The following is a 24,942-nucleotide window of genomic DNA, read 5'->3' on the forward strand; positions in this document are numbered from 1 at the left end:
TTTTCAGCTCCATCAGGTCATTTAAGGTCTTCTCTACACTGTTTATTCTAGTTAGCCATTCATCTAATCTTTTTTCAAGGTTTTTAGCTTCCTTGCTGTGGGTTCGAACACCCTCCTTTAGCTCGGATAAGTTTGTTATTACCGACCTTCTGAAGCCTACTTCTGTCAACTCTTGAAAGTCATTATCTGTCCTGTTTTGTTCTGCTGCTGGCGAGAAGCATCGATCCTTTGGAGGAGAAAGGGCACTCTGTTTTTTAGAATTTTCAGCTTTTCTGCTCTGGTGTATCCCCATCTTTGTGGTTTTATCTACGTTTGGTCTTTGATGATGGTGACCTACAGATGGGGTTTTGGTGTGGATGTCCTTTTTGTTGATGTTCATGCTATTCCTTTCTGTTTGTTAGTTTTCCTTCTAACAGTCAGGTCCCTCAGCTGCAGGTCTGTTGGAGTTTGTTGGAGGTCCATTCCAGACCCTGTTTACTTGGGTATCACCAGCGGAGGCTGCAGAACAGCAAATATTGCAGAACAGCAAATATTGCTGCCTGATCCTTCCTCTGGAAGCTTTGTCTCAGAGGGGCACTCAGCTGTATGAGGTGTCATTCGGCCCCTACTGGGAGATGTCTCCCAGTTAGGCTACATGAGGGTCAGGGATCCACTTGAGGAGGCAGTCTGTCCATTCTCAGAGATCAAATGCCATGCTGGGAGAACCACTGCTCTCTTCAGAGCTGTCAGACAGGGACATTTAAGTCTGCAGAAGTTTCTGCTGCCTTTTGTTCAGCTATGCTGAATGGAGTCTCATTCTGTTGCCCAGGCTGGAGTGCCATGGCACGATCTCGGCTCACTGCAAGCTCCACCTCCTGGGTTCATGCCATTGTCCTGCCTCAGCCTCTCAAGTAGCTGGGACTACAGGTGCCTGACACCACGCCTGGCTAATTTTTTGTATTTTTAGTAGAGACGGGGTTTCACTGTGTTAGCCAGGATGGTCTTGATCTCCTGACCTCATGATCCACCCAACTCGGCCTCCCAAAGTGCTGGAATTACAGGCATGAGCCACTGCGCCCAGCCTAAAATTTCTTACTTATGAAGAAAAAACCTTTTAGCCAAGGCTTGCTTTAATATTTTTACCTTAGGTGCACTCAATCCAAAATTATCATGTCATCAATATTGTCTGATTTCAACTATGCTCTGCCTTGCAAGACTCACCTTAAAATCACTCATCCCAAGCCCTAAAGGTCTAAAAATATTCTTCACTGAATTCTCCTTTCCAAGACACTACTGTCCAGATTACATTGTCTCTTGATGAAGTAAGTTTCATAAACATAGCCTTATTTGATTAACAAATATTTTGAGTGATATTTTGGGGAGTCAATGGTAATAGTAATAAAGACAAAAACTGGATGGCACAGATCATTTCTGCTGAAATTCCATAGGCCAGAAGTTTGCTATTTGGATATATAGAGGTCAAAATTTTAGTATTAGGTTGTGTAGATTTGTGCCTAATTAAAAGTGTATCATAATAGGAGAAAAAAGGATTCTGGGTGACTAGTAGCGATCTTTCACTCAACCTCTCTGATTATGGAAATATTCATAATTATCATTCTTCCCACTCATTCACCATTTCCCAAGGAAGACTCAAATAATTCCTAATCAATTATTATCCAGCCATGTTATTTGAGTGATATGCAGAATTTTCCACCAGGTATGGACAATGGATCAAGCAATGTATAAAATAATAGACAATTACCATGAATCTTTGCCTTCCATATTTAGTAGTGGACTAGAAATAAGATAGCTATCAACTTTCCATTTTGAAAAAGGACAAGTAGAAAAATGGCATTCATAATAATAAAGGGGTCCTAAGAAGCAGAAATTATGAAGATTCCCTGTCAAGGCAATAGAGTACTTATTTTGGTTAGCACCTGTATCTACTTTCTGGGAAGAACTTCCTTATCTGTTGTCCTCCATGAGATCTGAGGGATTCTTTCTTGTCTATTGTTGTCTCTGGCCACATTTGACGTGGCCATGCATACACATACACATGCATACACATTGCATGCATACACATGTATGCACATTGGAGAGTATACATGCTTGGGGGTTGCACAATCTTATTTTGCAGGCTGGAGATTCAGGGGTTTACTTAGGAGTAGGTTAATCATAAACATTTGTAATTTAGAGTGGCAATGTCTTTTTTAATACAAGTACCTAAAATCTAGTAGGCTTTCAGTCTATATGTTTGTAGTCAGTTTCATGTGACATTAAACACAGCCAAGGATCTTGCCTCCTCATTACTTTTAAACCCACCCAAATCCTTTTTAGTTACTGGCCTGTTAAGCTGGCTCATGTCTTTTCCTCAATTTAATAGTAACCACCTTGAGGCTATCTGAAGCAATAGGGATTGAAAAACAACTCATTTAATCTAATCTGTGATCTGGGCTGAATTCCACTGTCTGGTCAAGATCTCTTGAGTCAGACAGAAGGCCCTCTAATAAAGTTCAGGTCTCAATCTTATCCCATTATGTTTAGGGGTTAGCAACCTTGGCTCTCCAACATTGTAGGGCTCAGAATTACTTGACTCACATCACAGTTTATTTAGATTGCAGGATGCAGGCAAAGAGTTTACCTTATCAGAACATATTACTTTCCACATCTGCTTCAGAACCCCACATCAGAATTTCTCTATTTCTCTCCAGTGATTCGTTTAAAAGATGCAAACTGTCAGCCAGCACACACAAATATTCTGATTTTTTTCTGATGAGTTCCACTAAAGTTATGGGCTCTCTGGACATTTGATTTGCTTTTTAAATGATCACAGGTAACAGTTTCACCACATTCAGTTAATGGTCATAGTATAATAAGTATCACTGGATTTCTAATCAGTAATTTCTGTATTCTCAACATCTGCTGCTTTCCTGCTAAGCCCAATTGCATAAATCTTCTATAGGTACTCTAGCATCCTCCTTGTACAAATATTTATTTTAAATAGATGTCAAATACAATTACTTTGTTTTAAAAAAAATAAACATTTATTTCTCTCTCATGTAATAGTCCAGATATAGGCAGTTGATCCAAGATGGATAGGCATCTCTGCCACATTGAACAAATGGCTTCTAGTTACGAATTTAAGAAAGTTTTTCTGGCTCTCACTAGCTCCCAGCCACTTGAAAGGGAAAAGGCAACACCAAAGTACACACTCAGTTTTGTTTTTTGTTTTTTTTTGAGACAGCATCTTCCTGTGTTGGCCAGGCTATAGTGCAGTGGCATAATCATGGCTCACTGCAAGCTTCACCCTTCCAGGCTCAAATGATCCTCTCGAATCAGCCTCTTGAGTAGCTGGGACTACAGGTACATGCCACCACACCTGGCTAATTTTTATATTTTTAGTAGATATGGGGTTTCACCATGTTGCCCAGGCTGGTTGGTCTTGAACTCCTGGGCTCAAGTGATCCACCCACCTTGGCCTCCCAAAGTGCTGGGATTACAGGTGTGAGCCACCATGCCTGGTCCACACTCAGTTATTTCAAGGGCAAGATTCAAACATGGTGCATAACTCTTTTGTTCTGTAGTATTGTAGTATTTTTATTTAATTTGGGCTTTAGGTCTTTCTCTTGAGATTGGTTATAAACTCCAGCTGTGCCCTGACAGCACTCCAGGGTAGGTGGTCATGGATGTTTACGGTGTGGCTTTCACAGGATACTCCTTTATCCTGGTGAACAGCCTAATACCAAAGTGTATAACCTGTTGTTACTGAACTGAACTTGGGTCCGCTGCCCAATGCAGCAAAGCCAAACACTGACATTGGGACTGCAATGAGGCATTTATTGCAGGACATCAAGCAACGAGAATCAGGTAGTTCATGCTTAAAACCTGACATCCCTGATGGCTTGCACATAAGGGTTTTTATAGTCAGGGAGGCAAAGGTCATAAATTAATAAAAGTCATAAATTAATACATAGAGGCTATACATCGGTTTGACCCCAAAAGGTGGGACATCTCAAAGCAGGATTCACAGGGAATAGGTGGGCTCAAAGATTTTCTGATGGACTCAGTGGCTCATGCCTGTAATCCCAGCATTTTGGGAGGCAGATGTAGGCAGATCACGAGGTCAGGAGTTCGAGACCAGCCTGGCCAACACGGTGAAACCCCGTCTCAATTAAAAATACAAAAACTAGCTGGGCGTGGTGGCGCATGCCTGTAATCCCAGCTACTCAGGACGGTGAGGCAGGAGAATCCCTTGAAACTGGGAGACGGAGGTTGCAGTGAGCTGAGATTGCGCCACTACACTCCAGCCTGGGCGACAGACTGAGACTCTGTCTCAAAACAAAACAAAACAAAAAAGATATTCTGATTTGCAATTGGTTAAAGAGGTGAAGGTTTGTCTAAAATTTTGTGGTCAGTAGAAAAGAATGTAAGCCTTGGCCCATGGGTGTGACTTCCTCCAGGCACCTAAGAAAGAATTTTAGAACAAAGAACAACTGTCAGAATTCAGTCCACAGTTTTTCCTTATCTGAGGTCTACATACCAGAGGAGCCATCTGGTGGGGGTCTGGATTTCTGAAAAAGAACTCAGGAACATATGTTAAAATGTTATTTTTAGTTTCTTTAGGGAAACCAAATTACCTTTTTCAGGAATGCAAAATTAAAACAAGGTGAACCAAACAAATTATTTTTCTCATAATGAAAAATAGAGAATATGCAAGAGTGTGAGAATTCAGGAAAATCATTTCTGCTGATAGAACTGAAAGAACTTAAATGATGAAAGAGTCAAAGACAAGAGACCATGTATACCATGAAGAGAGGATAAAGAGAGTGTTGACCAATCTTCAATTTTCATGAGTCCTGATTGAATATTCTGAGCTATGTTTCCATGAGATTCCTCTGTATTATTTAATAAACATATGATTTTTCCTTGAACAATTCTATTTTTTTCTTATCAGTAACTATTCTCTGATTAAAGAAGTATCACTGCAACTTTGAGATCTCTTGGTCTAATTCAGAGAATAAACAAACAAACAAACAAATATTGTAGTTTACATACTTAAAATAATGCCACCAAGATCAAGGAAAGGGGAATAATTTATCTCAGAAAATCAGGCAAGGCTCCAGAGTGAATGTAACTTTTTAACTTGGTCTTGAAAGTAAGATTTTATCGCTTGGAATAGGAAAGACCAGAGGGCCACAGGGTAGGGAAGAATTTTTCAGGTAAGAGTGTATTTATAAATCAGAGTAATTCTGTGTGTCCAGAGATTTACCTAGCCCATAAATCTAAGTAAACACTGAGAAGTCCTTCTTTTCAAAGCGAAGAATTTGGTATAGCATGAGTTTCAGATTTCTGTCTTAAGATGTTTAGTTACTAGAAGTATTAGAACTCTCTTTTTCACTATATAATGCCGTGCCAATGTGATGATAAAGGAAGGACTACAAGACATATACAATTTCTACCAGTCCCTAAACCTCCTTGTTTTATGTTAAGTTGCATAGAAAGAAAGAAAAAGGCATCTTTTTTCCCCCCTAAGAAGTTTCTCTTTGAGTTTATTCTAGTTGTTCTGGCCATGTTACTACTTGCAGGATTGTGTGGCAAATAATGCATACGTTAAAAAAAAATCTGTTTTATACCATGAGTGGTTTTGTTTTCCCTAATTAGGAAGGAGAAGATTCATTTAGGAAGTCAGAATGACTTCTGCTTCAAACCTACAAATCTCATCAATTGGCAGGCTGTAGCCAATTAGCTTCCAACATGACAGACCAGGTGGCCAGATCCTGGGATAGCTTTCAAAAGAAAGCACACAAAGTAAATATGTGTCTTTCCATCTGGCAGACTGAGGGATTTGGAAGAGGTGCCAAACTGGTTATTGGCTTCTGATCAGCCAGAAGATGATGGCTGCTTAATGCACTGTATTAACTACAGTTGCGTTGGGCGAAGCTGTGATTGTCTTCAAAGGTTCAATTTGGAACATTAACATGATAATTAAATTTCAGTTTCTGACAACTACTGTAAAAATAGGTAGGTTTGTTGCTAAAATACCAAAGAAAATGTAAACATGTTTCAACTTCAAAGTTTTCTTTCAAAAAAAGATATTCCTTCTTAAGCTGGAAAGATGCTGGAAGACCTTTCTTCTGAGTTTCACACTGATACATGCAATTGCTTACTTGACATCTCCACTTGTCTCTCTCACTTAACACTTTCAAAACTGAACTTTTGATCTTCCCACAGCCAATCCAGTGTTTTATCTTCTTAGTAAATGATCCCACTGCTTGCCTAGGTACATCAGCCAAAGTCTGCAAATAATCCTGGACACCGACCTCTCTCCTATCCACATCCATTCCATTGCCAAAGTCTGTCTATTCTACCTACAAAGCATATTTCACACCTCTCCACTTTTCTGCAGGTTCATCACTAACATTTTATTTTAAGGTTTCCTGTTTTCAGAATGACTGGAATAGCTTCCTAATTCTCTCCACTTTCATTCTTGCCATTCTCAATCTGATTTATACACAGCTGTCAGAGAATCTTTATGACATTTTTGGATCAGTTTTCTCTCTTATTCTAAGTTTTTTATTGGCATCTCTTTGCACTAAGATAGAAGACAAAATTTTTTGCCATTTGTGTTCTGTCCCTTACTTGCTTCTCTAGACCCTTCTCTTTACATTGCCTCTCTTCCACTCAAGAGTAAACTTAGGGATGGAGGGAGGTGATGGAAACTTAAAAAACATTTTCCGTGTGAATTGTTTACAATCAGAAATCCTTTGGCATTCACCAACCTTTCTATCCTCAGTACCTCCCATTATGGACGTTTCCGGACTTCCAGATCACTTTGCCATGTTAATTGAGAATTTGTGCCCTGGCTAAAATACTTATTTTTCTGTTTTTATTCTTGAGAAATCCTTGTAGATTTTTCATACACTATTTGTTTTCATATTTCTTGACTTCATGAACTCTAATAAGTAGCATGTATCTTCCAATTTACTAACTTGTACCCATGGCTATTTAATAAAATTTCCTATTCAGAAATTGTAAATGAATTAATTATTAAATTTAAATATTCTCATATTTCTTCCTGATATATGATGCCATCCTGCCTTTTATTCTTGTTTTATATATGTCATTTATTTCTCCACTTATGATGCTGACATTTCTCCTGGTGTTAAGCCCTGTTTTATCACTTTCCCTGCTTACCAACACTAAATTTTTTTTAAAAGCTTAAAAAAAATTCACAAAGACCTTCAGTATTCTGGTAAAAAAAAAAAATAAGTATTTGGACACATATCTCTTTTCTGTTAAGCTTATAACCTTGGCAAGTTACTTGATCCTTGCTTATTCCACAGTCTCACTTTTTTTCTCTGAACTGCTTATGGCAACCAAGAGAAAATTGCTAGCAAAAATGCTTGGTCTAAAACCTGAGCTAAACCATTCAACATGTAACTAAATCTTCTTCAGTCAGTCTTTTCAGGGGACATTCTACATATTCAGTATTTTAAAAAAATTTTCTACTTTATCTTCTATTCTCATAATATTGCTTTTTTCTTATTCTTTTCACTTCTGGAATCTTGCATAAATTTTGGCATAGGGAATCGTGTAAGTTTATTTAATTCAGTAATTCTCAACCCTGGCTGTGAAATTAGAATCATATGGGAGCTTTTAAAAAATAATGATGTCAGAATTGTATCTCAGACCAAATAATTCAGACTTTGAAGATGGATCCTAATATGGATATTTTGAAGAGGCTTCTAATGGGCATCATGAATTAAGCACCATTGGTTACTACATGCTTTGTTAAAATGAGGGGCTTCTGATCACATAAAATATCAGAATAAGTCAATGACATTAGTGGCAATATTGTGTCTTAATATCTATATTATTCAACCCATAAGGTCTTGTGAACCACCCAACCCTGGGTGAAGTAGTATCTTCTCCATAGAAAAATTGTGTTGCATACACACTTAAAGTGGTGATCATCAAAGTAATATCTACACACTTGCTGAGAAACGCCTTTTCTATTTCTTCCCTGAGGCTTCAGGAAGCTACACTTACATCTTCATTGAATAAACTTGTTAAGGGTGGGCAGATTGGCAGGCAGTTTCTCTTAAATGCTGGTATTTGAACTTGGCCTAAGAAAGCACCTCTTGTAATTTACTTTAAACTTGGCTGAATGAAGGTGATTTTGTACTTGGGCTAGGGATGAAGGGAGCTTCTGTTTCCCTTGGGGAATCCGTGAAGGATGAGAACATTTACTGTGTGTACTTCTCCCCACCTTCCCTTGAAAATAAATAAAACCACATTGTGCTGTTGCTCCACTCTGTTCAGAGTGGCATGTTGAGCCAAGTAAGCTATATTTGCTCCCCTTCATTCTGTTGCACGAAGCTTGGAATAAAGAGTGTTACAAGAAGCTTGATTTGTTTCTGCTTCTCTAACAATGTCACGTACCTAATAACCAATTTTACTTTAACATTCCTAGATTCAAAAGCAGCACCTCTATTTCATATTACCACATAATCAGCAGAAAATTCAATCTTAGTTTACTGAGACTTCAGATAAGAGAATCCAGGGATTTTGTCTACTAAGTTATGCAGTTTTAAAAATACCCATTACTTAATAAATCCCTGTACCAAATATTACAAAGACATTCGAAAAAATATGAAAAGAAAGTCAGTATTTTAACCATCATTCTGGGATAAAATATAAAGGAATTGCCTAAGGAAAAATATATCCATCTTGCATACTTCAGAAAACTTAACTTTTATTTTGGCTTCTTATACAGTTCCTAGTAGTTAAAACATGATTTTATACAATTTTTTTATAAAGTAAGAGATGATAGCTTTTTGGCTTTTTGTTTGCTTGTTTAACATGTCAGGTTACATACTAAACTAAATGTTTTAAACAATTTGAAAATGCCTCAGAACAGTAATTTGAAAGTAAGATCATAAACAAAATATAGTTCTATTTTGAGAAAATGCACCTTCACATATACCTTTCTTTAAACAGTTAATTAAATACTCAAGTGTTTCATGGTCATTTAATATTTAAGATAAATGAATTCAGACTGTAAACATTTTGTATGTTGTTTTATTGGCTAAATTATGTGTGCAAGGTGCCTTGCACATACTAGAGGATAAAAATATATTTTGGATTGATTATTACCATTAACATAACCTATATTTTTATCTTGTAATGTTCTCAATGGTAATTTTATTTTGGTAATTCCCTTATATTTTAATTTTTATCTATGGTAAAATTAAATAGAAAAGTGATGCTTAAATGAAATCTATAGATTTGTCACTAGCAATTAATTTCAAACTTTATACTTTTCTTTCCTGCCTGGCAGATTTTTTATGTATATAAATTTTAAAAGTATTATCTATATATAGGTAAAAGGAGAAACCACAAGTAATGAGGGAGTGAAACAGAGAAAAAAAGAAAAAAAAATTCAGAATAGGCATAAAGCAGTAACCTCTAACTAATCAAAGATATTTTACCTTGTAGCATTTCTATTTATTCCCCTAATTACATAACTCTTCATTAGAAGGGAATTTCACCTTACAATTTTCCATCTATGATAATTATATATTGCAGTAGCACTAGTAATAGCACCATGTGCCAAGTATTTCAGAAACTCTGAAAGAAACGCAGAAGGGCTGGGCCACTATCTTGTGTTGCTGCGTGTTGTCTTTCCTGTTGGTGAGTAGAGTTTCTGTGTCACAAATGTGAAGGAAGGTGTGGGTATGCCCTGGTTCCAACCTGAGGCTAATTTTTCTATATTAATTTATGATTCACAGACTTTGACGGGGTTTTGTTTGTTGTTCATTTGTTCTAAGATGTTATTTCTCTCTTACAAAATAACTGAAATCTAATTTTGTCCCCCTCTGAAGGAATAAGAAGAGGGCAAATTTAATTCATCAGTCCAAAGTCCAAAGATACTTACTTTGGTATAATTGAAATGTAAACTTACTCCAGATTTCTGAAATGCGGATTTTTTTTTCTTGGATTGTATATAGAATCTCTTCTCCTATTGGAATTTAAATCATTCTTTGCTGCCATAATGAAGGAAATCCAATCAAAACCACGTGCCAATTTTTATTTTATTTTATTTTATTTTTTTCAGATGGAGTCTAGCACTGTCTCCCAGTCTAGAGTGTAGTGGCGCGATCTTGGCTCACTGCAAGCTCTGCCTCCCAGGTTCACGCCATTCTCCTGCCTCAACCTCCCGAGTAGCTGGGACTACAGGCACCTGCCACCATGCCCGGCTAATTTTTTTGTATTTTTAGTAGAAACGGGGTTTAACCTTGTTCGCCAGGATGGTCTTGATCTCCTGACCTCGTGATCCGTCTGACTTGGCCTCCCAAAGCGCTGGGATTACAGGCGTGAGCCACTGAGCAGGCCATGCCAATTTTAACATAAATTTCATGTCATAGAAATGAGTCAAAAAGTAGAAAGAGGAACCTTAGATTTGAATATGAGCCAAAACAAGTTAAGGTTTTCAAAATTCATGCTAATTAGATGCTAGTGTTTAGTGAAGAACGACTCCTGCTTATTGATATAATTAAGCTAAAAGATTAAAGATTTGGTACATTTTAGTCTAAAAATATAAAATAAAAAATCATTTTTATATGTATATTTATGTCTATAAATGTATATTAATATTTTATATAATATAAATAATAATATTAATGTTTTACATAACACATTTATACTTTATATATTATAAATAGCATGTTATATATATTACATATAACTATATGTTTCATATTTCTTTTATTTCATAAAAAAGAACTAAAAACAAGTAGGAAATACATTATAAAGCAATATTAGTCTAGTAGTAGCATGAATACTACTAAACACAAGGACATTGAAGCAACCTTCAATCCTGAACTTTGAAATATAAATTTAAAATAAAAATCAAGAAAGAGACACATAATGAATATCTGCAGCTTTTTTTTTTTTAAGGTAGAAGAGAAAGTCAAGTCAAATGTGACAAAAGGTTCTTTACTATTTACTCTTCCCTTTCTCATCCATAGCTATCCCAATATCCAGTGTATGAATCTTATCTGGGATACAGAGAAAATGGGAGAAGTTGATTCAGACCCTTTGAAAGGATAACAATGGTTAATTGCAAATTTGGGAAATCTGTAGTAAAATTTTTACATATAAGCTCATTTCACTTCTATTGTGGTAACTTATATTAATGGATCTTCTTTATTCTACAAAATCCATTGGGTGGGCATTCTGATTTATGTCTCTGAGGAGGGCTGATACAATCAAACAGCAAAGTATTTTTTTTATTTGTTAATATCTGAAATCGTAGGATAAAGAGTAGATTTAGTAAATTACACATTTAGTCAATTACCCCATGCTAGTTTTTCCTTCTTTCCTTATAAAATAAACCAAAAGAGAAAATACAAATGTGTCCCTGCGTAATAAGATGACTGACCATAGGTCCTCATTTGTCCCTTACAACCTGGCTTTTAATTGTTGTGCTGGTACATTATTAAGAGTGCTTATTTTCACTCTCTGAAGTGACCTAGTTTCAATAGTAAATAAGGCTGAATCTTAGAAGTACAGAAGGTAGACTCTCCAGGCTGATTTACGTGCCCAGGAACAGGGATACCCATTGTGGTCCATGTCATTTGGAAGACTGCAATTCTCCTAGGGTTTCCCTGTACCTAATCTTGTTCTGTGATATAAGTATGTATAGCCACTTATATCTGTGATATAAGTATGTATGTGATATAAGTAGTGTAGACACAGTTTGGGGTTTGTCAGGTAGGTGATCCTCAGAGAGGGTTCCTGTTCTTCAGCATGGTATGAACATATTTCCCCACATGTCTGAAAGTAGTATGAATATGGCACTGAGAACTCAAGGACCTGAAGAGACACCATATCGCCCGGTATGGAGAATGTAACAACAGACTGAGTACAACAAGGACTGAGGGCTAGCAGAAAGTGTGCATCTTAGCTAAGGCTGACTTTAACACAGATAAATATAGTGTGGGTCAGGTCCTGCCATACAGAGCCTGGTGCTTATCTCTCCAAAATGGCTCCAGAATTTACAGATATTGGGAGAGACTCTACATTGAAAGGAATTACCTTTCTGACATCTCAGAGGATTAAATGAAACTTACTTGTACAATAAAGCTCATAAACAAAAAATAAAATCCCAAACCCCTCAACTGACTGAACTCCCTCTTGGTCAAGGGGACCCTGAAAAACTTTGAACGCTGGATTCTTGGCCATGACAGGATGGGAGGTCAGAAATGCCTCATTATACTCCCTCCCTTTTTCAGTTCAGACACAACAACTGATCAGCATTAACGCTGAAACAGAGATCATAGGATGGACAGAACAGACACTGTGGCAGTAAGATGCCAAATTATAAATAAGACCTAAGGCTATGCCAGGCAATGATTAAGTTATATACTCCTACACTTAAAAAATAAACTATGTTGTAACTTCCACGAGGTATTTTTTTACTCTAGCAACTAAACAAGCACTAGCCTAAAGATAAGCAATATTAAAGCAATTGTAGCTCACTGCCAGATGCTGGCTGAGCCCCTGTTTCACAAGCCATCACTCCAGCTTTGACTGGACAAGAGACTGATTTTAGTAACTTTCTCCTGATTCAAAAACCACCAACTGTGGACTGGTTCTGGCCAGTTTACAGAGGCTGTGCACTCGAATGCCTTCATGTTCTGAAAAGATCTTTGACATATAAGACCAATTGTAAGACATTTAAATGTTAAATCTCCACCCTGAAGTGAACATGGGTCATATGTAACATGCATATTTGTTCAATACACATGCATCAGGACCCCTTTGTAAATATTCATGGCTCCTACTGTAACCTGTTGAATATCTACATGTTTAGCCAACCTGCTCCTGCTCAGCTTACATTTCTGTCTTACTCCTCCCTCCCTCCAAGTCCATGCTTCTGAGCTTCCACCAGAGGCTGCACTTCCCAGCCAGTCACAATGGGCACCCTGTAGGCTGTAACCCTTTGTAAGAAATAAAGTCTCCTTTCCAAAATTATAAATTGTATAATTTTTCAGTTAACAAACTAAATGTGGACTTAAATAAATTTACTTCAGTAATGAAAAAACAAAGAAATCCCCATTTTTCACATCTTTATATGCAGACTAAAATGTATTCATTTTAGTCTGCATATAATGTATTCATGACAGAGGTTTATTTATTCCTTTATTTTTTATTTTTTGCCCTCGAAAGAGATTTTTGAGAGTTTGAGGGGTTGTTTTTAAGGACCTCTCCCTAAATAATTAAACTATTAAACTAGATTATTGCTTCAATGATTAGAAAGGGTACTGATAAAGAAAAAAAGAAAACCCTGAAGTTTTAGTTACTACCATATTCCCATAAATGTTAATGACAAATTACAGGAATAGAGCATCAAATGACTCCACAGAATGGCTCCACAATCACCCTATAAGGGGTGCAGTGTAACACAGAGGACTAGATAAAGCTTCTTGATTTTTTTCCCCAAACTCTTCTCTATTTATTTTAAAGCCAACTCTGAGTTATCCAGAATGCTGAACACAACTTGACCCTAAAGAACATTTTTTAACTGACAGAAAGTCAGAGTGGCCATGCTTGGTCATATATTAAATCATATATTTGATGATTCTCTGTTTGCCCTATCCCAGATCAATTCACTGCTCTGTGTCCTGGGGGATTGATCCCTAAGCACTGTCTACCTCTGGAGTCTTTGGGCTTTGAGTGATTTTGGTCTATGTGTGGCATTGGCAGAGACCATGATGTCAGAGGAGTGGGAAGTTCACTGCATTTATTTGCCCACTCTTTCCCTCCCTTGCCATGATTCTGGCAGTGGCTGTGCATAGCTACAGATCTTGTTGGAAAGCCCTCTTCCACCACTCAGCTTCCATAAAACCCCAGTTTCACCATTCGATTTCCTTGCCTGGCAGATCTAGAGATGGTTATCTCTCTGTTACTCATCTCTAGGTAAACATTCTTTGCAGGTTCCATCAATGCTGCCCACACTTTCGTAAATCATTCCTTGATTAAATTATTTTGCCAAAGCCTTGGAGTATGCCATCTCTTTCCTGCCAGGACCCTGTCTGGTCCAGGAATCTATTTTGCATTTGATGCCAATCTTCTTTGTTTCCAGAGACATTAATGCTGTTACAATGCTAAAAATGATCCACGAAGTTCATCTCAATTTCATCATCTCCCTACTATTAGACTGATACACTAGAGCCAGTTGTGTGATCACAACTCTTCTTCCCTTTTTTTCATTTTCCTTCTACAACTGCCCATCCTATCCCTTATACTTACATCTTTTATCTGACATTCTGTGGCATTCATTCATTTTCCACTCCCCATTATAACTTCCCATGATATATTTTTTAAAATTAACAATTCAGTAAGATAAAGATGTTAAGAGAAAAAGGAATCAGATTACTTTTATATTTTTAGCTTTGGTAACTAAAAATCTGTATCAAACCAACCTATGCAGCAGGATACCTATTAGCTCATCCAGCTTGACAACTAGGGCAGGGCAGGTTTCAGGGTTGAGTGATTCATTTATTTGCTCAACAATGTCAGCCAGTACCCAGGCTCTATCTACTCCTCTTCTCTGCCATCCAGACATTTATAGGTAGCAATATTGGTCCACCTCATAGTTGTAAGATTGTGTCAAAGAGCAATTCTATGTGAGGTTGCAAGTCTCCTTCTGTGGTTCAATCTTAAGAAAAAAAAATCACGTCTCTCCTTTTTTTCTTTTTAATTCACTTTGGTCTAGACTGTCCATTCTTATTGTTGAGCTAATTTTAAGTTAAACAAAAAACGGCCCGGCGCAGTGGCTCATACCTGTAATCCCAGCATTTGGGGAGGCCGAGGCGGGCGGATCACAAGGTCAGGAGATCAAGACCATCCTGGCTAACACAGTGAAACCCCATCTCTACTAAAAAAATACAAAAAATTAGCCGGGCGTCGTGGCGGGCGCCTGTAGTCCCAGCTACTCGGGAGGCTGAGACAGGAGAATGGCGTGAACCCGGGTGGCGGAGCTTGCAGTGAGCCGAGATCGCACCACTGCACTCCAGCCTGGGCGACAGAAGAAGACTCCGTCTCAAAAACAAAACAAAACAAAAACAAAAAAACTACTGTAACTAACAGAAGAATCAGGTAGTGTGTGATGGATGTGGGGAGTTAATACCAATGGTCACCTTAGTGGAACTATTTGTGATTTGCTTCAGACAAACACTTAAGGATGTTGCTGATGGCATATTTCTATTTCATGAAAAAGTTGAGAAACTAGCTGAATAATCTCAAAGCAATTTATATATTTCTCTTCTCTTCAGGTGATTCATAGAGAAATATGCTTTTATATTAATTTATCCTTCCAATATATTTGTTTATAGCTCTCCAAATTAATGGAGTGAGGTCTAGAGAGTTTCATGTTATTTAATGGATGGGGGCTGGTGTGGTTTGGATATTTGTACCCTCCAGATCTCATATTGAAATGTGATCCCCACTGTGGGAGGTGGAGCCTAGTGGAAGGCATTTGGGTCATGGGGCAGATCTCTCATGAATGGCTTGGTGCCATCATCTTGGTGATGAGTGAGTTCTCACTCTGTTAGTTCATGTGAGAGCTGGTTGTTTAAAGCCTGGGACCTCCTCCTGTTTCCCCTGCTCCCTCTCTTGCCATGTGACATGCTTGCTCTCCCTTTGCCTTCTACCATGAGTAAAAGCCTCCAGAGGCCTCACCAGAAGAAGCTGTACATGCTTGTACAGCCTGCAGAACCAGGAGCCAATTATATTTCTTTTCTTTATAAATTACCCAGTCTCAGGTATTCCTTTATAGCAATGCAAAATGGACTAATACAGGGGCTAAATCATAATTCTGTTCTTGGTAACACATGTAATTAAAAAAAAACCATTGAGACTCCATCTGAAAAATAAAAATAAACTATCAGTAGTATCTAACATTTGAGAAAAAGTTAGAGCATGGTTTTGAAGATCTGTGTTTGAATCTCTCATGTGACATTCCCTTCTATAATTGGTTATGGAGACTTTGAAGGTTTATTTTACATTTTTTGATCTTAGGTTCATTACATACAAAATCAAGAAGTAGATTAGAGGTCTGTTTCAAATCTCTGAAATTGTTACTTACCTTGCAAAATTTTCTTTGTGTTCTTTTCTTTTTAAACTATTTAATCACAAGAAATATAGTATTTAAATAAAATGGACTAGGTCATTATTTGCTTTTACACAGTTAATAAGAATATCTAAACAAAATTTAAAGCTTAGTGTATAATTACAAATTTTCCATATTACGTATAAATAACCTAAAAATTGGAGACTTGCTACTCAAAACATTAACCATTCCATTTCTAACTAAATGCATTCTAACTAAATGTCAAAGGTATTTGAAATATATAAAAGTGTCAATAGTATTTCTACAATTAAGAATAGAATGTAGGAAGTCAAATAATTATCATTATTTATGTAATTAAGTTACAAGTTGGATAGTTATCTTGAAAATTTCCAGGAGGCATGAACACCTAAATGAGCTATTTAAATTTAATGCCCAACTCTTTTAAAAATAAATCCCCAGTCATCACTTTAAAGCTGCTTAGATCTGTTCTACTTTTCATCTCGAGTTCACTGGAAATCAAAGAAAGGGGAGTCTGAAGCCTCAGCCTGAGAATTTCTGGTGGATTTTAAACTTCTGTTTCTACTTTCATTGTTACTGTATTCTGCTGAGACAAATCTCACTAAGAGGATCTTCACATTTAGATTCACAAGCATAATATAATCAGCTCCCTTCTCTTTATGCAATCTATCAATCTCTGTAGCAGTTTTATACTGATGTCTTTCCTTGTAATATCTTCTTCATAACCTCTTACGAGAGAAACTGAATTTATTCATTTTGTAACTCACTTATAATCAATGTCATTGAAAGAATAGTGTATATGTATATTTCTTGTTTCTGTCTCTTCATATCTTATTCACAAAACCTGCTACAATTTTATTTCTGGTTCTTCCACTCGATTGAAATTCATCCCATACAAGTAACCATAAACTGTCAAATATAGTGATTAGTTTCCATATCACTTATAAATAACTTAAAAATGGAAACTTGCTACTCAAAACATGAACCATTTCATTTCTAACTGAATGCATTCTAGCTAAATGTCAATGGGATTTGAAATATTTAAAATTATTAATACATTTCTATAATTATTCTTTATTGTAGAAATAGAATTAACACTGTTTAACATTTTTTACATTACTGATCATTTCTTCCTTCCTTGACTTCCTTACACCATCTATTCATGTTTTTCTCTAGTTTTTCTGAAAAATCCCTTTTAGTAATCACCAACTAGTCTCCCTAGGAAGAATCAGTAAATGTTGCATTAGGTACCTAAAACTTATATATTCAAAATTCAACTTATTTTCCTTTCCTCCACTCTATCCCAGTATATGGCTTTTCTACTCATTGGTTCTATGTCCAGTCTTAAAGTCATAATACAGGAAGCCAAACCTGATTCTTTACCACAGCAAATACTTCATGCTTTTTTATTTCTAGTATGTCTTAACTGCCCAATTCAAAAACTTGTTACTTATTACTGAACTATTAAAATTGTCATTTAATAAAGACAGATATTAATATCAAAAAGTGGGGGTCCTGCTATAATAAATTGCTAAAAATACAGAAGCAGCTGTGGTAATGGGTAATGGGTAGAGGCTGTAAGAGTTTTCAGGTGTATGCTAGACAAATCCTATATAGCCATAAACAAAATTTTAAAGGTGAATCTTGTCAGAAAGAAAAGGGTAGAACTATAGAGAAAGATTATCTTCTTAGAGAATACCTAAGTAACATGAATAGAATGTTGGTTAAAATATGGATGGTAAGGTCATTCTGCTGAGACTTCAGATGGAAATGAGGAGCATGTCATGGGACAATAGAGAAAAGGAGATCCTTGTTATTAATAAGCGGCAAAAAAAATTAACTGACTTGTGTTTGTGTTCTACTGTTTTGTGGAAGGTAGAACTTGCAACCAAATTGGATATTTAACCGAGGAAATGTCTAAGCAAAGCATTGAAGGAGCAGTTTGGTTACTCTTGCCTGATTATAGTTAAGTGTGAGAAGAAAGAAATGCTTTTAAGACAGAAATGTTGAGAAGGAAGTAGAATTTAAAGATTTGGAAAATTCTCAGCCTATCCACATTGAAAACACTGAGAAAGTGTGTTGAGAAGAGACGATTAAGAGTATGGCCAAGTGACCATTTCAACCATAAACCTAAATAGCCCTCTCAACAGGAGCCAAGCATTGTTCTTCAAAATAAAGAAGGATGATACCACTTACCCCACAAGGTGATTCAGAGATAATCAGGGCTGCCTCCTTCACCACAGGCCCAGAGTGCAAGGGCCAGAGGCACAGAGCAATTTCAAAGGCTTGGGCATCCTCTCTGATTCAGGTGGGCCAGAATGCTCACACTCAATGCCTTAGGTATGGGCTTCTATGCCACAGCTGCTGCATGGGCTGTGCCCAATAGAGCCAGGGGGCAAGGCCACCAAGAGTCATGGTGCCATGACCCGAGACCGGCAGAGTCACCAACATGTGATTCTAGCCCAGAAGAGCCATGAACACGTGAGTCTTGCTCAGCAGAGCTGTGGAAATGGGGCCACTGCTCTAGGGGGTCTGGATGGCAGAGAACTTAGCCAGAGGATTATTTTGAACCTTAAGGTTTAATTCTTGAGCCCTGATGGGTTTTGAACTTACTTGATATGCTTCACCTCTTCCTTCTTTCCTATTTCTGTATTTGGAGTGGGAATGTTTATCTTATGCTTGTCTGACCAATGCATTTTGGAAGCATGTAACTGTTTTGTTTCACAGGTTCATAGTTAAAGAGAAATTTGCCTCATGATAAATCATAACTTGTGCCTCCCTCATATTTGATGTAGATGATAGTTAGATAAGACTTTGGACCTTAGTTTTTGGAGTTGATACTGGAATGAGTTAATGCTTTTGTGGCTGTTGGGTTGAAATGAATGCATTTTCCATGTGAGAAAGACACAAATTTGTGGGGGAGCAAAGGAGTAATGAAATGGACTGAATGTTTGTGTCCCCTCAAAATTTATGTGTTGAAATCCTAACCCCCAATAGGATGGAACTAAGAGGTGGTGGTCTTTGGAAGGTAATTAGGTCATGAGAGTGGAGCCTTTGTGAATGGGATTAGTGCCTTATAAGAGGAGCTCTAGAGAGCTTTCTTGCTCTTGTGCCATATGAGGACACAAAAAGAAGATAGTAGTCTGCAAACCATAAGAGGACCGAAACCCAACCATGCTGGCACCCCGGTTGTGGGACTTCCAGCCTACAGAACTGTGAGAAAAAGTTTTTTTTTTTTTTTTCTTTTTTTGTTTATAAGCCACTAGTCTATGGTATTTTGTTATAACACCCCAAACTAAGACATCATTATACTTGGGTGGTTTTTAAATTTGTCTTCACTCCCATTCCCTATAATCTGTTTTGAAATTTTACCCATTTTAAGATGGGGTTGTTTGTATTCTTCCTATTGTGTAGCAAGAATTCTTTACATATTTCTTTATTAGACATGCATGCTGTGAACATGATTGTCCCACTTATGGCTTGCCTTTTCATTTTCTTAATGGTGTCTTTGAAAGAGCAAAAGTTTGTGTTTCTTTTATTTGAATTTTGAAGTCCAACTTTTAATTTTTGGATGGTGTATGCTTTTTTAGTTTTATCTAAGAGACTTTACACCAAAGTCCCAAAGAGTTCCTCTCATATTTTCTTCTCAAAGTTTTATAGTTTCAGTTGTTCTATTTAGATCTATGATCCATTTTGAGTTAATTTTGGTATGCGATATGAAGTAAAAGTTTAGGTCTATTTATAGACTTTCTATTTTAGTCCATCAATCTATATGTCTATAATTTCAACAATCCCAAACTGTCTTAATTAGTATAGCTTTATAGTAAGTCTTGAAGTAAGGTAGAGAAACTCCTTCAACTTTGTTCTTTGAAAATATTGCTTTTGCTTTCCAGTTTCTTTGTATTTCTACATAAATTTTATAATTTACTAGCAATGTTTACCAAAATATAAAGACTTCTAGGATTTTTATTGGGATTACATTAAATCTATAGATCAACTTTCAGAGAATTGTCTTTGTAACTGTTATTTCATGTTCAAATCTACAAACATGGCATATCTCACCATTTATTTAGACTTCTTTATTTTCTCTCACAAATTTTTATAGTTTTTAGAAAAGAGATTCTACAAATAAAATTTAAACATAATATGCAGCACAAAATCCAAGATAACCAGGCACATGAAGGGACAGGAATCAAATGAAGCAAAAGCCAGAAGAATGAGCAGCACTAGAGAATTTTGTAAGAGCACTATTTGGGAAGACAGGCATTATATTTTCCAATAAAAACTTCTAGAGACTATAGATAATGGCATTATTAGATACATACTACAAGAATTATACTTTCTGTTTCCAAAGAAATAGAACCAAAGCTTGAAATTATCAGCAGATATCTGGAAATTATAAAAGGGTGATATAGAAGATTGGAAATTGAACCAAATATATGTTCTTGAACTAAAAATTATAATAGTCTTACTATAAAATAAAATAGGGAAGTTTAATAACAGGTCAGATGCTTCTCTTCAGATGAAGAGAAAATTAATGATATGAAAAGTATATCAGAAGAAAATGTCTACAATTAAGCGTGGAAACATAAAAGATGAAAAAGACCAAAAAGAAGGTGAAATATAGATAAATACATTGAAAAACCTAAAATACACATCTTTTTGAAAGGAGGAGAGGGAAAGATGGAACAAAAGCAATCTTGTAAGATATTATGTATGAGCAATTTTGAGAAATTATGAAATATATTTATTAAATGACAGATTCAATAAGCCTGATAATCCCAAGCAGAAAATTTCTTTTCAAAAAATTAATCCACCCAGGCACATACAGTGCAGCTATGAAAGAAGAAAAAAAAGAAAAATATCTTAAAAAAAGAACAAAATGTAGGATGTACACTCAACAAAAATATCCATCTAGAATGAGAGTGAAACACATTTTAAACAAAAGTTGAACAAGTTTTAAGCAGCAGATATTCTTCAAATGAATGAACTATTATTCAAAACAAATAGATGAAGATGCAGGAAAGATAAAAGTGAAACAAAATATTAATTATGTGGGTAAATATAAATACATTTTTGATGTACAGAACAATGAAAATAATATCTTAGAAGATGAAGAAACACATTTCATGTGTAATTAAAATACATAATAGCGTTTAAGTTTGGAGTTAGTGTTACAAAGTAAAGACATGAAGTTTGAAAATAAAAAGATCAAAACAATTATTATGCAAACACTAAAAAAGAAAATCATAATAGTATTGCAAGCTACTCATCTGACAAAGGGCTAATATGCAGAATCTACAATGAACTCCAACAAATTTACAAGAAAAAAACAAACAACCCCATCAAAAAGTGGGTGAAGGGTATGAACAGACACATCTCAAAAGAAGACATTTATGCAGCCAAAAGACACATGAAAAAATGCTCACCATCACTGGCCATCAGAGAAATGCAAATCAAAACCACAATGAGATACCATCTCACACCAGTTAGAATGGCAATCATTAAAAAGTCAGAAAACAACAGGTGCTGGAGAGGATGTGGAGAAATAGGAACACTTTTACACTGTTGGTGGGAGTGTAAACTAGTTCAACCATTGTGGAAGTCGGTGTGACGATTCCTCAGGGATCTAGAACTAGAAATACCATTGGACCCAGCCATCCCATTACTGGGTATATACCCAAAGGATTATAAATCATGCTGCTATAAAGACACATGCACACGTATGTTTATTGCGGCACTATTCACAATAGCAAAGACTTGGAACCAACCCAAATGTCCAACAATGATAGACTGGATTAAGAAAATGTGGCACATATACACCACAGAATACTATGCAGCCATAAAAAATGATGAGTTCATGTCCTTTGTAGGGACATGGATGAAGCTGGAAACCATCATTCTGAGCAAACTACTGCAAGGACAAAAAACCAAACACTGCATGTTCTCACTCATAGGTGGGAATTGAACAATGAGAACACATGGACACAGGAAGGGGAACATCACACACCAGGGCCTGTTGTGGGGTGGGGGGAGTGGGGAGGGATAGCATTAGGAGATATACCTAATGTTAAATGACAAGTTAATGGGTGCAGCACACCAACATGGCACAGATATACATATGTAACTAACCTGCACGTTGTGCACATGTACCCTAAAACTTAAAGTATAATAAAAAATAGTATATTAACATCAGAGAAAGCATACTTTAAGGCATAAGGCATTATCACATGAAAAATACATCACTGTATTATGCTAATTAATTTATCAAGTAGATATAACTATTCCAATTTTGTTTTTGTTTTTATTTTTGAGACTGGGTCTGGCTCTGTCACCCAGGCTGGAGTGCAGTTGTGTGATCACGGCTTACTGTTGCCCCAAACTCATGGACCTAACTGACGCTCTCACCTCAGCCTCCCGAATAGCTAGGACTACGTGTTAGCACCATTGCATTTGGCTAATATTTTTTATTTTTCATACAGACAGGGTTTCACTATGTTGCCCAAGCTGGTCTTGAATTCCCGGCCTTAAGTGATCCTCCAGCCTTGGCCCTGCAAAGTGCTAAGGTTACAAGCATGAGCCACATGGTCTGGCTGCTATTCTAATTTTGTTTGCACTTAATTATGTGGTTTCAAAATATAAAGCAAATATAACATATCTAGAATGAGAAAAGTTGTCTAGAGAATTATGTATATTTAGTATAACCTACATACCAAACTTGACATAGTCTAATTAATTTAAACATTGTTATAGAGTTAGTAAGTGACTAAGAGAAAAAACATTCTCAAGTTTTTCTGATTCCAACATTAATAACATCTTTGCTGTAATGTCTCTCGTAGACTTTAATGTGATCCATGGATAAATAAATAGATGCCCTGCTTTTAAATGTGACTTAAAATCCAATTTAATAGAAATAATAGATATTATTATTATAATAGAAGGCCAGTGGATCTCCGGCTGCACTAAATGTGATGGTTCTTCAAAGTGAGCTGTAAAATATAATGAAAAATACTGCAAAGGCCCTTATACTAGAAACTACATGTGCTTAATTCCTCATTGTTCATTACCAAAAAGCAGGAATGCCTAAGTGGGTTTGCTCCTAAGTGGCAGCTTCAATGTTTCCTACTAACTAGGCTATAAGTACTTTCTTTCAACACTAAAATCCATGTCTTAATAGCCATACACCTGGGAAATCTTAAACTCTAGGGGAGGGTCATAAGAAGAAAATTACTTTCATGGGCCTTTACTCCAAAAATCTTATATCAGGCACATTAAAAGCCAGAATCCTTTATGACGAAAACTGTTCTTTCTACCTATGTCCAGATCCCATTCATGTGTACCCATCACTCAACAATAGTCTCCTTAGGGAAGTAAGTAGCTACTCTAGCCTGACTGGAATGAGGTAAAGTAATGCTAAGCTCTGTTCTTACATGTTCCAAATTCTGGAGTGCTGACATTGTTCAGATTTGATTATTTGGGCTGATACAAGAATTTCCAAACTAGTTCCAAACTTTTAAGGAGAAATAATGAATTTGAAGTGTTTTCTTTAAAAACTGCTTCAAGTCTCTGTGGATTGGGGAAGTAGAGGAGAGAAGAGAAAGTTAAAAGTGATTAGAAGTGACTTTCTTCCACCAGAAGAATGGGGAGTGGAAAGACTAATGCAAATAGTGAGGGTAAGTGGATCACTGAAAACATTTTAAAAGTTATTTGAAAAAGAAAAATATAGGCCGGGTGCGGTGGCTCATGCCTCTAATCGCAGCACTTTGGGGGGCTGAGGTGGGCAGATCACAAGGTCAGGAGTTTGAGACCAGCCTGGCCAATATGCTGAAACCCCATATCTACTAAAAATACAAAAATTAGATGGGTGTGGTGGTGCGTGCCTGTAGTCCCAGTGGCTGGTGAGGCTGAGGCAGGAGAATCGCTTGAACATGGGAGGCGGAGGTTGCAGTGAGCCGAGATCGCGCCACTGCACTCCAGCCTGGGTGACAGAGCGAGACTTTATCTAAAAAAAAAAAAAAAGAAAGAAAGAAAAATATTATCTACCAAATCAGAAAATGTACAGCTTCTGTTCATGATAGCTGAGAATATTTCTCATTATCACATGATGCTTCTTTCAGCAGCCTCTTCTTTTGCAGCTACCTGCAGAATTTTTATAAAATTGGCCATTTTTCCTTCTTAAAGCAAACCCACTCAGTCAAAGCATCAAAATCGTGGAAGCATGCTGTTTCTAACACCATGCCATTGCTCATAGTGCTCTCTCTCTCCGAATGCTTTTTCTCTTGTATTCACCAGGCTAATCCCTGCTTATGCTCCCTGTCCCATCTCAGATTGCTCAGCCTTTCTTGACTATGCCAAGCTGGCTAGGTATCCTACCTCTATCCTAGAAATTATTATTGTCTTCACTCTTACCCCAATTAGTTTAGTGTTCAGTATAGGGGTCTCTACTTTAAATATTATCTTATTCATTTTTCTAACTTAACTTCCTGGCACAAAGACTTACATACACAATTTACTCAATAAATATTTGTTAAATCAGTGAATTACTTGAGTAATAGAAATTCATTTCACTTCTCTGAGTATTCACCTCCATATCTGTAAAATGAAGAGGTCAGACAATAGTATTTCAAATTCTCCTTTGCCAATACATTTCTATTATGGGAGCTGGGGCTCTGGTGTGGGTTCCTCAGTTTAAGGTTGCAAGTAAGTTGTCAGCATGAAACTTCACATAACAAAAACATTACAATAAAATGGGATGTGTGTTACAATTGCAGGCCTCATACTCACTGGAGGCACCCATAAAAGGAGAC

General features: G+C 36.7%; 1 long non-coding RNA gene across 2 annotated transcripts in view; it reads left to right on the forward strand.

The window, feature by feature from the left end:
• Positions 1 to 24,942, forward strand: part of LOC129035007 (uncharacterized) — a 106,658-nt gene that overhangs the window by 71,952 nt on the left and 9,764 nt on the right. The gene's annotated exons all lie outside the window — the stretch shown is intronic.

The sequence above is a fragment of the Pongo pygmaeus genome, chromosome 3 (genome assembly GCF_028885625.2).
Source record: "Pongo pygmaeus isolate AG05252 chromosome 3, NHGRI_mPonPyg2-v2.0_pri, whole genome shotgun sequence".
NCBI classification, from domain to species: Eukaryota; Metazoa; Chordata; class Mammalia; order Primates; family Hominidae; genus Pongo; species Pongo pygmaeus.